Genomic DNA, 12,913 nt, shown 5'->3' with positions numbered 1-12,913 from the left:
TGATTTAAAACATAGGTGCTGTATTTGTGCCTGAGACCTTTTGTTAGGATGAAAAAAATATGGCAATGAACTTAAGACTAAGAAAAGTAATGAAAAAAAGCATATGTTGTGATGCAAGAAAATATTATTATCAAAAATGTTGTAAAATGTGTCATAAAGACACATCTATGTTTTTTTAGCTTCATTCATTATTTTGTTGTTAGCATGTTTAAATAATTCTTCCACTTTATTTAAAAAAACATAATTTTAATTTAATTTCTATTTAGGGTTGAAGCGATAGCACAACGGGTAGGGTGTTTGCCTTGCATGCAGCCAACCAGTTTCGATTCCTCTGCCCCTCTCAGACAGGCCAGCAAGCTATTGAGAGTATCTCACCGCAGGCAGAGCGTGGCAAGCTACCCATGGCATATTCAATGTGCCAAAAACAGTAACAACAAGTCTCACAATGGAGACGTTGCTGGTACCCGCTTGAGCAAATCGATGAGCAACGGAATGACAGTGATACAGTGATATAGTAAATTTCTATTTATCTTTGATTTTTCTTACCATATTGTTAGATTCAACTGACTTTATAGCAGTTTTAGATGCATTTTCTGTTCATTGTTTAAATTGCTTACAAACTTGAAAATTTTTTTCATGAAATATCTAAAAGTATACAATGTTCTGACCCCTAAGACATTTTTCTTTAAACATTTACATAGTATGCTAAGGTCAAAGATTTATTCAAATTTTAATTCTATTTGGAGGTCACATTTTAAGGGAATAGAAAATGGAAAATGCGAACATCAAAAAATAAAAAGTCATAGTATTTTTAAGTGCTTGTTAATGATACCTAGGGATAAAGATAAAAGAAATAGATTTCCTTTTGTGTCTGCAGAAGGATAAGAGAAGAGAAGGGTTTAAGAGTAATTGGATAGTTTTTTCTTATTCAAGATTTTCCTTTCCATGAAGAAAATTTTGGACTTACGAATTCTTACCCAACTTCATAGCAAAAGGTATGTTTTCAAATTGTTTGAGACAAAAGGTTTTGTTGAGGTTAGTAAGAAGCATTAATATTAGTGCTGAGACTGCAGGCTTTACCCTAGACTATTTCAAAAGTCAAGAGCAGAGCTAAGAACAGACATTCATAACAGCCAGTCCATCTTTCAGACCACAGACATACACCTTGCTCTCTATGTCTGAACATCATTTTAGTATATGTAATTGTTGGGTAGTGCTAAAGAAACTCTGAATTACTCCCTTACTAAATATCGATTTTTTTAAAAGTCCTTTAGTTGAATATTGGATTGAAAGCATAATTACGACAAGAATCTAAGTCTTCTGATTTAAAACAGTAAATTAAGACTCGGGCATGTACTAAATGGTTTCATGTCTTCAAACTCACTTTAAAAACTGGGAAAACACATGAATTAAGGAAACTTAGCTGTTTCTAATGTTGAGCAAAGGAAATCTCTGGAGGCAAGCAGAAATGCTTAAGGAAAAAAGACAAGAAGCCATGAGGATGAATAGTAACTGAAATTTGCAAACAGTAAGAGTTAAATTGAGTTTCCCTAATTGGGCCTGAGTTCTGGGCCTTAACTTCATTGTCAATACTAAGTCTTCTTTACAAATTCATAGTATTTAGTCAATACAAGTGTTTCAGGGTGCGAGATTACCCTAGAAGTCTCACACACTCTCCATGAAGAGCCTTTACTAACCTGCGGGGGCTGCGAGGCCTGAGAGCGAGGGTCTCAGCACAACCATCAGCTCAAACCTCAGTCCAGGCAAAGTTTTAAACATTTCTTATCACATCTGCTCGTCTACATCAATCACCCTTCTCATTAGCTAAAGCAAGCAAGCACATTTACAGTACAGAAGCTAGACGCTTACAGGTTAGGCTTGAATGGTTGAAAGAAGTTTCTACTTGGCAGCTGAAAAGAGCCATGTGTGATAGTTACCTAGTTGGCACTAGGGATTTTCTCTGGGCCTCCTGTCCCTATGTCCTTGGATTGTCTCTCTCCTGGAGTACTGGAGAAAGGTCAATGCACTACATTTAGGAAGCATAGGAATCTATGTCTCCTAAAATATGGATCATTAAGCAGTCTGAAAATATTTTAAATAAGTAAGTTTAAAATTCTTTGAAAGATAAAGTATGAAGAATTGGACCCCTAAATTAAAATACAGCAGACACTTTTAAAAATAATGATGATACAGGAAGCAGATACTGAAAATTGCCATTTGAAGTCTTAGAATTTAGTGAAATCGGTATTGCAATTAAAAGTAAAGACAATTGCAGACATTTAATTCAAAGACTAGAAGCAACTGAGGAGATAATAATGAACTTAAAAAAAAGCACAATGTTAAAAATGGAAAATAGAAAAAAAAAGTTAGGAGACCTACAAAATTGGTAAAACCTGACATACTTGTGCTACAGATTTAGGAAGACAGTGCAGATAATGTTACAGAAAGAATGCTTAGAGAGATAGGATTGAGGATTGTTTAGGATTCCTAAATACCATACGATTTAGTGTTGTTTAGGATTTCTCCAGATCAAAAGACATAAATCTACAGATTTGAAAAACCTTGTGAACACTGAGCTATTAACACTGATAGAGTAGGCTAAAGAAACAACTTTTGAAAGTCAGAAATATCATATCTCAATTTTTAATATTTGCCTTAGTTATAAACAGATTAGAAGGCAATAGAAAGTACTACCAATAGTGATACAAAGTTAAAAGGAATTTGGAACTCATATTTTCTGGAAGTATAATCTTAGAAATTCTTTAATAATTAGATAACTTATCTCAACCAAAACTGTAGGGACAGTTTTGATTGATAAATGAATCTTCATATGTCCTGAAATATAGAATACAGCTTTCCTCTAGATGAGATGATTGAACACCATGTAGATACAAATATATCCCCAGTTTATATCTCAGTCAAGATCTCTCATCTGAATTGCAGATTTCTCAACTTCCAACTTGCTATTTTTACTGCATTGTTTCACTGGCATTGCCAATATCTTCACAACTGTTCATCTGATTATACCCATTTCCTTCTCTGTATTGGAATACAATCTCGGTTTAATTTGCTAACTCTCTTCCACTGGAAACCTGCTCAGGGTAAAAGGATAATTGCATTTTAAAGTGTAATTACATATGATAAAAATCACCCTAGATTTTTAAATCAACTTCTGGCTAGGAGCAACTCTGTCTACCTGTATGGACACCATAGACCTGGCCTTTCTTGAACATGGTGACAGCTCAAGTTGGTCTTGCCTTTTGCAGTGATGTGTCAGCCACTATCTAGGAGAACTCTTGCCAAAGAGCAAACCAGAGTACACATGGGACCTTGGGGTTCTCGGAGAGAAGTCCTGTTATTGTCAGTTCTGCAGGTCTGGTAGAAATTACTAGACTCCAGTTTCTTTGGCAGAGTTGATACTAATTTAAAATAGCCTGTTAATAAAATAATTCCAACTCAGTTTCTAAAGTGTTGTCCCTATAATAAGAATGGGAGTCTGATATTGGTGTGGAACCCAATTAGATTCTGATCACTGTCACTTGTCGCTGTCATCCCGTTGCTCATTGATTTGCTCAAGCCGGCACCAGTAATGTTCTCCATTGCGAGACTTCTTGTCACTGTTTTTGGCATATTGAATACTCCACGGGTAGCTTGCCAGGCTCACCGAGAGGGGTGAAGGAATCAAACCCAGGTCGGCTGTGTGCAAGGCAAACAGCCTACCCGCAACGCTATCATGCCACAGAATTGGTCTGGTGCTTTGAATGGGAGCAGAAGATGCTTCATTCTCCCATACAAGCAGCTTTTTCCTTTTCCCCATTCCGTCCCCTCACTGTATCATTTACTCACTTGAAAGGTGATCCTATGTTTCTAAAGTACAGTAAATACTAAAAGTAAAGCTATCAGTGTGCGTTAACAGTTGCACTTAGTAGAAAATGCTTCAGTAAACCAGTGTCTTAGTAGGAAACACAGTATTGCAGCACACTTAATGGAGAAGTGAAAACTAAATTTCTAAATATTATTTAAATAGATTGCCTTGATTTAGTGAGTAGTTATTACTTCTGAAATCACATTATTTACCCTTTCTTTAAAAATAGATTTTTCAGATGTGGGATAAATTCTTGATATTTTATAGATACCAAAACCAACCAACCAACCAACCAGCCCCTAAACAAATTGTTTCAGCATTTGTTACACTGTGCTTGTCACCTTCTTTAATTCAAATCCTCCTCCCTTTATTCCCTGTGAATTCCATACCAAATTACCCTTTGGGTTTTGTCTGTTAAGTCAACTATGGTTACATAAAATTTTTTTTTCCAATATCTAGGAAAAATATTTTATTTCAGCTAATTTACCAGTAAACCAACACAATACAAATATGTATTATATAATTTGATTATTCATTCAGTCTCTAGATCTAGTCAAGAGAACTTTGGGTCCTTTCAGAATATAATAAACCAATCTTACAGGCAAGATTTATTGTTAGTGGGAATATTCTAAATGCATCTTTTTGATAAAATATAAATATTAATTATACCAAAATTAGGAGCCATAATTTTTCATAATCTCTTAGCTAAAAGATAAGACATTTAAGCAAAAGCAGCAATAGCAAGAAAATAAAGTAGTTATTTCACCATCACGAAATCCCGTTAATAACCGATTTCTCAGGCGGGCTCAGTGACATCTCATTTCATCCTTTCCCTGAGATCTTAGAAGTCTATCTCGACTTGGCCCTCCTAACGATGTTGCACTGGGGGCTCTTCAGGGTCAGGGGAATGAGATCCAGCTTGTTACTGGATTTTGCATATGAATACACCATGGGAAGCTTGCAAGGCTGTCCCATGTAGGCAGGAAACTCTCAGAAGATTGCCAGTTTCTCCCAGAGGGAGAAGTAGGCTAAAGATATCGCTTCTGAGAACATGCTTTTAAGTCTCTCTCTGGATGTTGGCCGTTGATGGGATTATACACACCTGGGTTCCTCTGCCCGTACCTTCATGCATGAGGCCTGTCTGAACGTGTGGAGAGGGGCCTCCAGCATGGCTGTAACTAGGTTCTGGTGGTCTTCGGCCACCAGGACCTCTGCTCAGGGTGGGGAAGGAAGCTGGAGCCCATCCCCTCCAAGGGGCCCTGGGGAAGACAGCCAGGTGTGCGGGAAAGAGACTCTGTAGTTATTTCTAAATAATAAAAATGCAGCCAACCCAGGTCCGATTCCTCCACCCCTCTCAGAAAGCCCGGCAAGCTACCAAGAATATCTTGCCCGCACGGCAGAGCCTGGCAAGTTATTTGTGGCATATTTGATAAGCCAAAAAACAGTAACAAGTCTCACAATGGAAGCATTACTGGTGCCCACTAGAGCAAATCAATGAGCAGCAGGATGACAATGACAGTGACAGTGACCAATAACTTTGCACATTATAAATAAGAAATTTAAATTACTTTCAGAATGTAGATTGCAAGCCACTTGTTAATCATACTATATGAAATCTAATTATCAAATATTTCAAGTTACAATTTATTTTCTAATACATATTTGTAATTCATGAGCAATAAACCTACTATAGTTAGGACTTACTAGGTCAAATTGTTTGAAAACATTTAATTTCCTGGTTACTCAGGTGTAATAGCACTGAAGGAAAAACAAACATGAATTGCTTGCTTTCTCTCAGTATGCCCAGTACTCTATTCTAAATGATGATTAGTGGCAATAAACCCTGGGATTTGCATGGTGTAATTTGACAGTTAAAATTTCATCCCAAAGTTTCTTCAATTTAGAAAACAAAATTAAATCAAATGATCTACATATCTGGGTCCACTAGGATACTATAACAAGGAATATAGTTTCCTAAATTTGTGATTTGTAATGATATATAATTTGTAACTACAAATCACAAATTTATTTCTTATATTTCCCAAGGCTGAGAAGTCCAAGATTAAGATGTGGGCTGACTTATTCAGTGTGCAGTGAAAACCCCCTTCCTTGTTGTTAGATGGACATTTTTCCCAAGAGTTCTCTCATGACAGATAGGGAAGGAATATGTCTGGCGTCTCTTTTTTGTTTGTTTTCTAGGTCACACTCAGTAATGCTCAAGAGTTACTTCTGCCTCTGCACTCAGGAATTACTCCTGGAGATGCTTGGGGGACCTTATGGGATGCTGGAGACCAAACTCCCTCTGGTCGACCAGTTGCAAGGCAAAGCCCTAAGTACTGGACTATTGCTCCTGCTCCAGTCTCTGAGTCTCCTTGCTAAAGGCACCAATCCCATTCATTTTGTTTCCTTCCTCAAATATTAGCTTCTCAAAGTGTCACCTCAAAGACCATCATATTGGGGATTAGCTTTCAGCATTTCAATTTGGAGGTGCCAGATTATTTGGTAACACATATTCTGTTAGAAGATGACTATGTTTATAATTCCTATCCTTAAGCACCCTTATTTTCTCACATTTTAAGTGGCTTAAATCAAGAGTACAAGTTGGTTTATTAAAATTCAGCCAATATTATTGAGGACAAACAGTAGAGTCATTGCTGTAATGGTATAGAACTGGATTTCTAGCAGTGAAATTCCATTTGAAATATTTGCAGTACAAAAGGGAACCTAAAACGCCCATAAAGGAACCTTGTAGAGGAGACTGGGGACCATTCTGTTTTATTTACACACACACACACACATACACACACACACACACTTTTGTTGAAAAATGCAGGTTAGTTAAGTCTCCTCAATAACAGATCTATTTCTCTCTGCAATGTCTTTGATGTTAAGCTATTTGTTACTTGTGACCTTTGATCCTGGACTTTTTTTTGTGTGTGTGAAGTTGTAGCTTCATATTCAGCGTTAGTCCCTTTTATTTATACACATTATATAGTTCCTCTTTTCCTTCTCCCTCACAATACGACACTTTAGTTCAGTGTGGAACACTTTAGCACAAAATAGATGTTCCGTTGATAGATGTCACTTGTTTGATTCTATGCTTGATGGAGGTTAGAAAATGCTGTGCAGGAGAGGAAACTGGTTAAGAATAGTTCAGAAAGGGAAATTGAAAAAAGTGAAGCAACTGGAACTTCAAAGAAGACCGAGGGTGATGAATGGATACTTTGGTAAAGAAGGAACATAATGGTAGTCTGAGAGTTTTAGAAAGGTGATTCTGAAGAAATAAGTGGAATGTGTTAGGAAATAGAGCCTCTTAACCAGTTGAAAGGAATAAAGCCGAATGTGTTAGGAGATAGAGCCTCTTAACCAGTTGGCAGTCTTAAGCTCAGTGCTGTGAAATCTGGCATTGACCTTATTAATTTGATAGTTTATGAATATTAATTTGATGTTGTTTTGCTGAAGGATCTTGAATAATGTGATACCACTCAACATGGCCAATAGTTTTAGTTTATGTATTCTTACTCTTTTTTCGTAATTGAGATTAAGATGAATTTGTAACATTGTGGCATTAGTTCTTTGGTTCTGGTTTTTATTTTGGGGGGTCACACCTGGTGATGCACAGGGGTTACTCCTGGCTTAGGAATTACTCCTGGTGGTGCTCGGGGGACCACATGGGATACTGGGACTCGAACCCGGGTCAGCCGCGTGCAAGGCAAATGCCCTACCCGCTGTATTATTGCTCCAGCCCTAGGTTTGGTATTTTTAAAAAATTATTTCCATTCATAGCACTGAAATATAATTGAAGGACTGTTGAGCAACCCACTTTGCCACATTGATATGTGTGCTTTTTAAATAACATTTCTGAAATCCGAGAGTTTACATTTTTTCTTTTATCTAGTCTCACAACTTGGAAGATTCAAGACATGGAATTCTCCTATTCTGGTCAAACATGCAAGTGGCTGCAAATATTGTTTTCATTTCATTCTTAAGCTGTGTTTGTCTTGTGGCCTGGAACATAAATGAAAAGACTCAAGAATCAAAGAGAATATTTAATCAGTGATTTTGCTATTTATTTAGTCATTTGAAAGAATCATGGGTAGTAAGAAGGAATACTTAGAAAAGAAGAGAAAGAATGAAATAAAACAATCAATAATCTGGAAATATATTACTAAAAGATGCTTTTCATAGGGAAATAAGTTGCAGGAACAGATGCTGAAAATTATGAATCTTTATTTCAAAATGTGCGGTGAAGATGTAAAATATGATACCTGCTGCTCTGTAAATTATTCTACATAGAAATTAATCCTGTTCGCTCTCAAATAAATGCCTTTTAGCCTATGACTTAATAGTTTCCCTTTAGTCCTTTCTTTTTTTTTGCTTCAGTCTGTTTTTCCTGCTTAGTTCCTCTGACATTAAAGCACAAAGAAAAACATTAATGTTTCCAGAGGAATTCAGCTTTACCAAGAAATGACATGGCCCTGAGTCTTGGCTATTTGCTCTTTTAAGAAAAATTTTGTCTTTTTAGGCACCGTGATTTACAATATTGTTAGTGATAGGTTTTCATGCGAACAATGCTCCACCACTACACCTTTTGCCTGAGTGTCCCTTTCCTCAGCTCACCCTCTCCTCTCACCTTGACGTTTTTCCCTTTGCCCATTTGTTGTTCCTTTACTATGTTCGCTTATATCCCAAATATGAGAGAGGTCCTTCTGTGTCTGTCTCCTGACTTCTCTCAGCATAGTATTGTCTAAATCCATTCACAGAGCAGCAAATTGCACGATTTCCTCTTCTCTTAGAACAGAGGAATAGTCCGTCATGTCTATGTACTGGGCTGGAGGGATAGCACAGCAGTTTGGCGTTCACCTTTCACTCAGCCGACCCGAGTTCGATTCCTCCGTCCCTCTTGGAGAGCCCGGCAAGCTATCCAGAGTATCGAGCCCCCTCGCCAGAGCCTGGCAAGCTACCTGTGTGTATTGGATATGCCAAAAACAGTAATGATAAGTCTCTCAATGAGAGATGTTACTGGTGCCCGCTCAAACAAATCGATGAGCAATGGATGACAGTCTATGTACCATAGTTTCTTTTGTCTGGGGCAGCTGGATTGCTTCCAGATTTGAGCTGTGCTGAATAGGGCTGCAAAGAAGGTTTGGGGTTCTTGGGGTTGATGCCCAAGAAGTGGAATTTCTGGGTCAGATGGAAGCTCAATTCTGTTTTTGGAAAAATGGCCATATAGCCATTTTGCTTTAAATCCACTGCTACTAGTTCTTTGCAGCTAACACAGTGTCTGGCATAGACTTGGCATTCAAGTTCACACTTTTAAAATAAAAAATATTTCAGTTTTTATATGTTCCAATTTTTCTTGTCACTAATAAAAGCTTTTATTCTCTATATTAAGTGATTTTTTATAGTTCTCATTGATCCTTATCACATTTCTCCTTCCATTTTACTCTCCAGAATCATATTTTCATTATCTCTGTCTTTGTTTTCAACTTTAGTTCCTAGATTTTCTTTACCACCAGATGTTCTCAGGCTGTTTGCTGTGTACCAGTACTTGAGTATCAGAATCTGTTTTCTAAAACATAATGCTGACCACTTGCTATTTACTATGTTCTCAGTATGAACTATTACCACCATAGGCATGATTTAAGTTGAGGAGAGTGAGGAGAAAATACAATTGTTTATTTATTTTGAGTGTTGGGGATTAAATCTAGGGCTTCACACATGTAAGGCAAATGCTCTAATTCGAGCTAACTCCTTGGCCCTAGAAAAACATTTAATGGATGTTTGCTAAATATTGTTCCAGTGACAACTCATATTGTTCTCTACCTTTTAAAATTAATACTGTGTCTAAGACAGTGTATAATGATGGTGAATTTTCCATAAGTTAAGCTTGTTACTTCTATGGGTCCTTGTTACTTCTATGGGTCCTTTCTACTCATACTTACAGTTTTTCTTAAAATTCATAAAAAGCTCTTTATGGATTTTTTAAAAGAATTATTTGGTTTTGGGGCCACACCTATTAGAACTTACTCCTGGCTCTGCTCTGCTCTCAGGGATCACTTTTTGCCATGCTTGAGGAACCATATATATATATATATACATATATATATATACATATATATATATATATATATATTGCTGGAGCTTGAACCTGGGTCAACTGTGTGCAAGGCAAACAATTTACTCACTTTACTTTCTCTTTGGACCCCAACAGCTCTTCATTTTGTTTATTAATAGTTTTCTTTCTTAAACTACAGAATAACATTGGTAGCAGGGTTTGGAGCTATGGAGAGGAAGAGAGTAAATTGAAACATGATGGTACAGAAAAAAACCTTGTATTACTTCAGAGACATAAACCAATCTCAGGAAGTAAGATGTCTGCTCACTGAACAATGTCTGAGACAAAAAATTTGCTACACAGGAACTGTATAGAGGTTTGAATCTGGAGTCATGTAAACCAGTGAAAAGAAAGCATTTATGTTCCACTAAAGAAATCTATCTAGTATCTACCACATGCTGAATTTTATTCTAGCCTCTCTATAAAATGTAAGTAATGCTTCTATCCCTATACAATGGAATAGGGGGTGTATTAGCTTTCAAGATAAGATAAATATATTAGGAAAGTATAAAAGTGTTTCTAACTTAAATAATCCTAATAAATTTTGTGCTGAGATTTGAATTCAGATCTATGTTCATGACTCATAGCAAAAGCAAAACAAAGGGGATGAATTCCATATGAGTAGTTGAATGAAGGGATATTCTTTTGAAAGAACAAAGGTATCTAGGGAAACTGTTTTTCATGTGGTAGGGAAAAAAAAGAAGAGACAAAGGATAGTTAGAATCTAGCCAAGAGTCTAGGACACTTTTCAAAAACTTTTCTTCCCCCAGAACAATGAAAGATTCAGAAATTGGAATGGAAAGGAGGTTTTGAGACAGGAGCTAGTTCAAGAGTCTCAGAATTATATTCTTTAAGTAAAATTAATTATTATTTTTTATTATTAGCTGAGCTTACCAGCTTTGTTCAAGAATGTTATTGATTATGGTTTAATTAAAGATGCTTCTGCCCACAATGACTCTGAAGTAGACTGAGCAGTGGTGTGCCATGTGGGGAGTAAGTTGATTGTATATCACTGCTTTGTGTGTTGCTATTTCTCTTTCTGCTTTTTGTTTCTCTTCTCTAATCTATGGTGTGTCTCTTGCTCATCATGTACACAGTGTGTGACACTGGTTCACCAGCTCTAGATCAGTGCTTACTTATTTTAGGTACTCTTTATAATCGTGGTTTATAAGATTTAGACCATTTCAAGCATGACTTCTAAATTTGGTTATGTATATTGTTTTTTCTTCAATAATTTCCCTTGTACTATATTTTTTGAAATTCTAGTAATATAGTAATAAAGAGATTCACTGGAAATTGGTCTCATTAAATGATGAGAATTGATTTCATAGGAGATAACACCAGCAAAATTCAAAGACAAGATCACCAAGGAAAGGACAAACTTAGGAGATAAAGTTAAGGCTGCTCAGTTGGAAATGATCACTCTGGGTAAGAACCTTATGTGGAAAGTAGGGAAAGGGACAAACTTGATAACCTCTCAGTAACTGTATTGCAACTCATACTGCCCAAACGGAGGGAGAGAGAGAAAGAAGAAAAGTGCCCCTCATAGAGGCAGACTGGGGGCTGGAGGGGTGTGAGAGAAATTGGGGACATTGGTGGGAAATGTATACTGGTGGCACATGGGTATTGGAACATTGTATTACTGACACCCAATCAAGAACAGCTTTGCAACTGTGTAACTCATGGTGAAAAGAAAAAGTTGAGGAAAGCATTCCTTAAGGGAGGGAAGCAAGACTCGGCTGATGGTGTGGCAATCAAAATATAGCTATTTTTCAACATCATCACAAAAGTGTCCTTATCTGGGAGTTGGGTAAATATTATAGTCCAAGTGTCAGACAGAACTCAGGAAGCCTCAAAACCAGCAAGAAAATAATATTTTATCTCACTGCTCAGTGAATCAGTTGATTATATTGTTTAAAGAAAATTGCCATCTGAAAGTGCTAAAATGACAAATGTGAAAAAAAAAGAAGCACTCCGTGGAGAGCCGGTTCTCAGGATGTAGTCTCCGTCTGCTCTTTCATTGAGTTCATCTGGTACTTTGCTGATCGCACAGATTAGAGGTTGATGCCCATTGGGAAATAAACAGAGTCAAGCCATACCTGAAAACAGAATCATTCTACTCGCATTCTCAGGGCTGTCTCAAGTATTTTTAGCAAAGAAGTGCTTTTTTCCTTTTTTTTTTTCACATCAGTATTTGGGATCATAGTGCCCTTATCATCACAATGGTGTATGCTCAACTTTTCTGCTAGTTTGTGATCTTGTAGACATTCATGACATTTTGCACTCGTGTGTAATATTAGGCATATGAATGTGTATCAAATTGAATTGTGAAGCCAGTCCTATCATTTCTCTCCTCACGCAGAGGTCTTTAATAACATTTTGCAAAGATCACCACTTGACAAGTATTTCATAAAGTTCTTCTAGAAAGGATTCCTCTGGCTTACTACTACACGTGTATCTCAGTGATCAAATTTATTCTGATATCCATTTCTGCTTCTAACTGTTATTTCTCAGGATACCTTGAGTTTGAAATTGCTCATCTTTTAGTATATTATGAAGTCTCTCTTGTTGTAAAACACCTTGTTCAACAGATGCCAAAAATGCTGTATATTTACCCCAAGGGTAAAAAAGCAATAAGACGCTCAAACTTCAGCTTTGCTAATGTCTCCTATTTATTTCTATATTTTCTGCTTCTGCCCTCTCAACTTTCTTTTTTCCTTTGTACACCATAATTTATTGTAGCACTTAGCATAATAGCTAAGATATGGAATTGGCCTAAGTTTCCGAAGGCAGATAAGTAGTTCAAAAAGATGTGGCATATATACACAGTGGAGTATTACACAGCTTTTTTTTTTGCAACATAAATTAGTATTTTTTAATGAATCACCATGAGGGTGCAGATACAGATTTACATATTCTTGTGCTTGTGT

General features: G+C 36.7%; 1 protein-coding gene across 1 annotated transcript in view; it reads left to right on the top strand.

The window, feature by feature from the left end:
• PLCXD3 (phosphatidylinositol specific phospholipase C X domain containing 3) overlaps positions 1–12,913 on the top strand; it is a 159,119-nt gene that overhangs the window by 40,911 nt on the left and 105,295 nt on the right. The window lies entirely within an intron of this gene.

This window comes from Sorex araneus, chromosome 1 (assembly GCF_027595985.1).
Source record: "Sorex araneus isolate mSorAra2 chromosome 1, mSorAra2.pri, whole genome shotgun sequence".
NCBI classification, from domain to species: Eukaryota; Metazoa; Chordata; class Mammalia; order Eulipotyphla; family Soricidae; genus Sorex; species Sorex araneus.
Note: the sequence above shows the minus strand (reverse complement) of the source record. Positions and strands in the feature narration are given on the sequence as shown.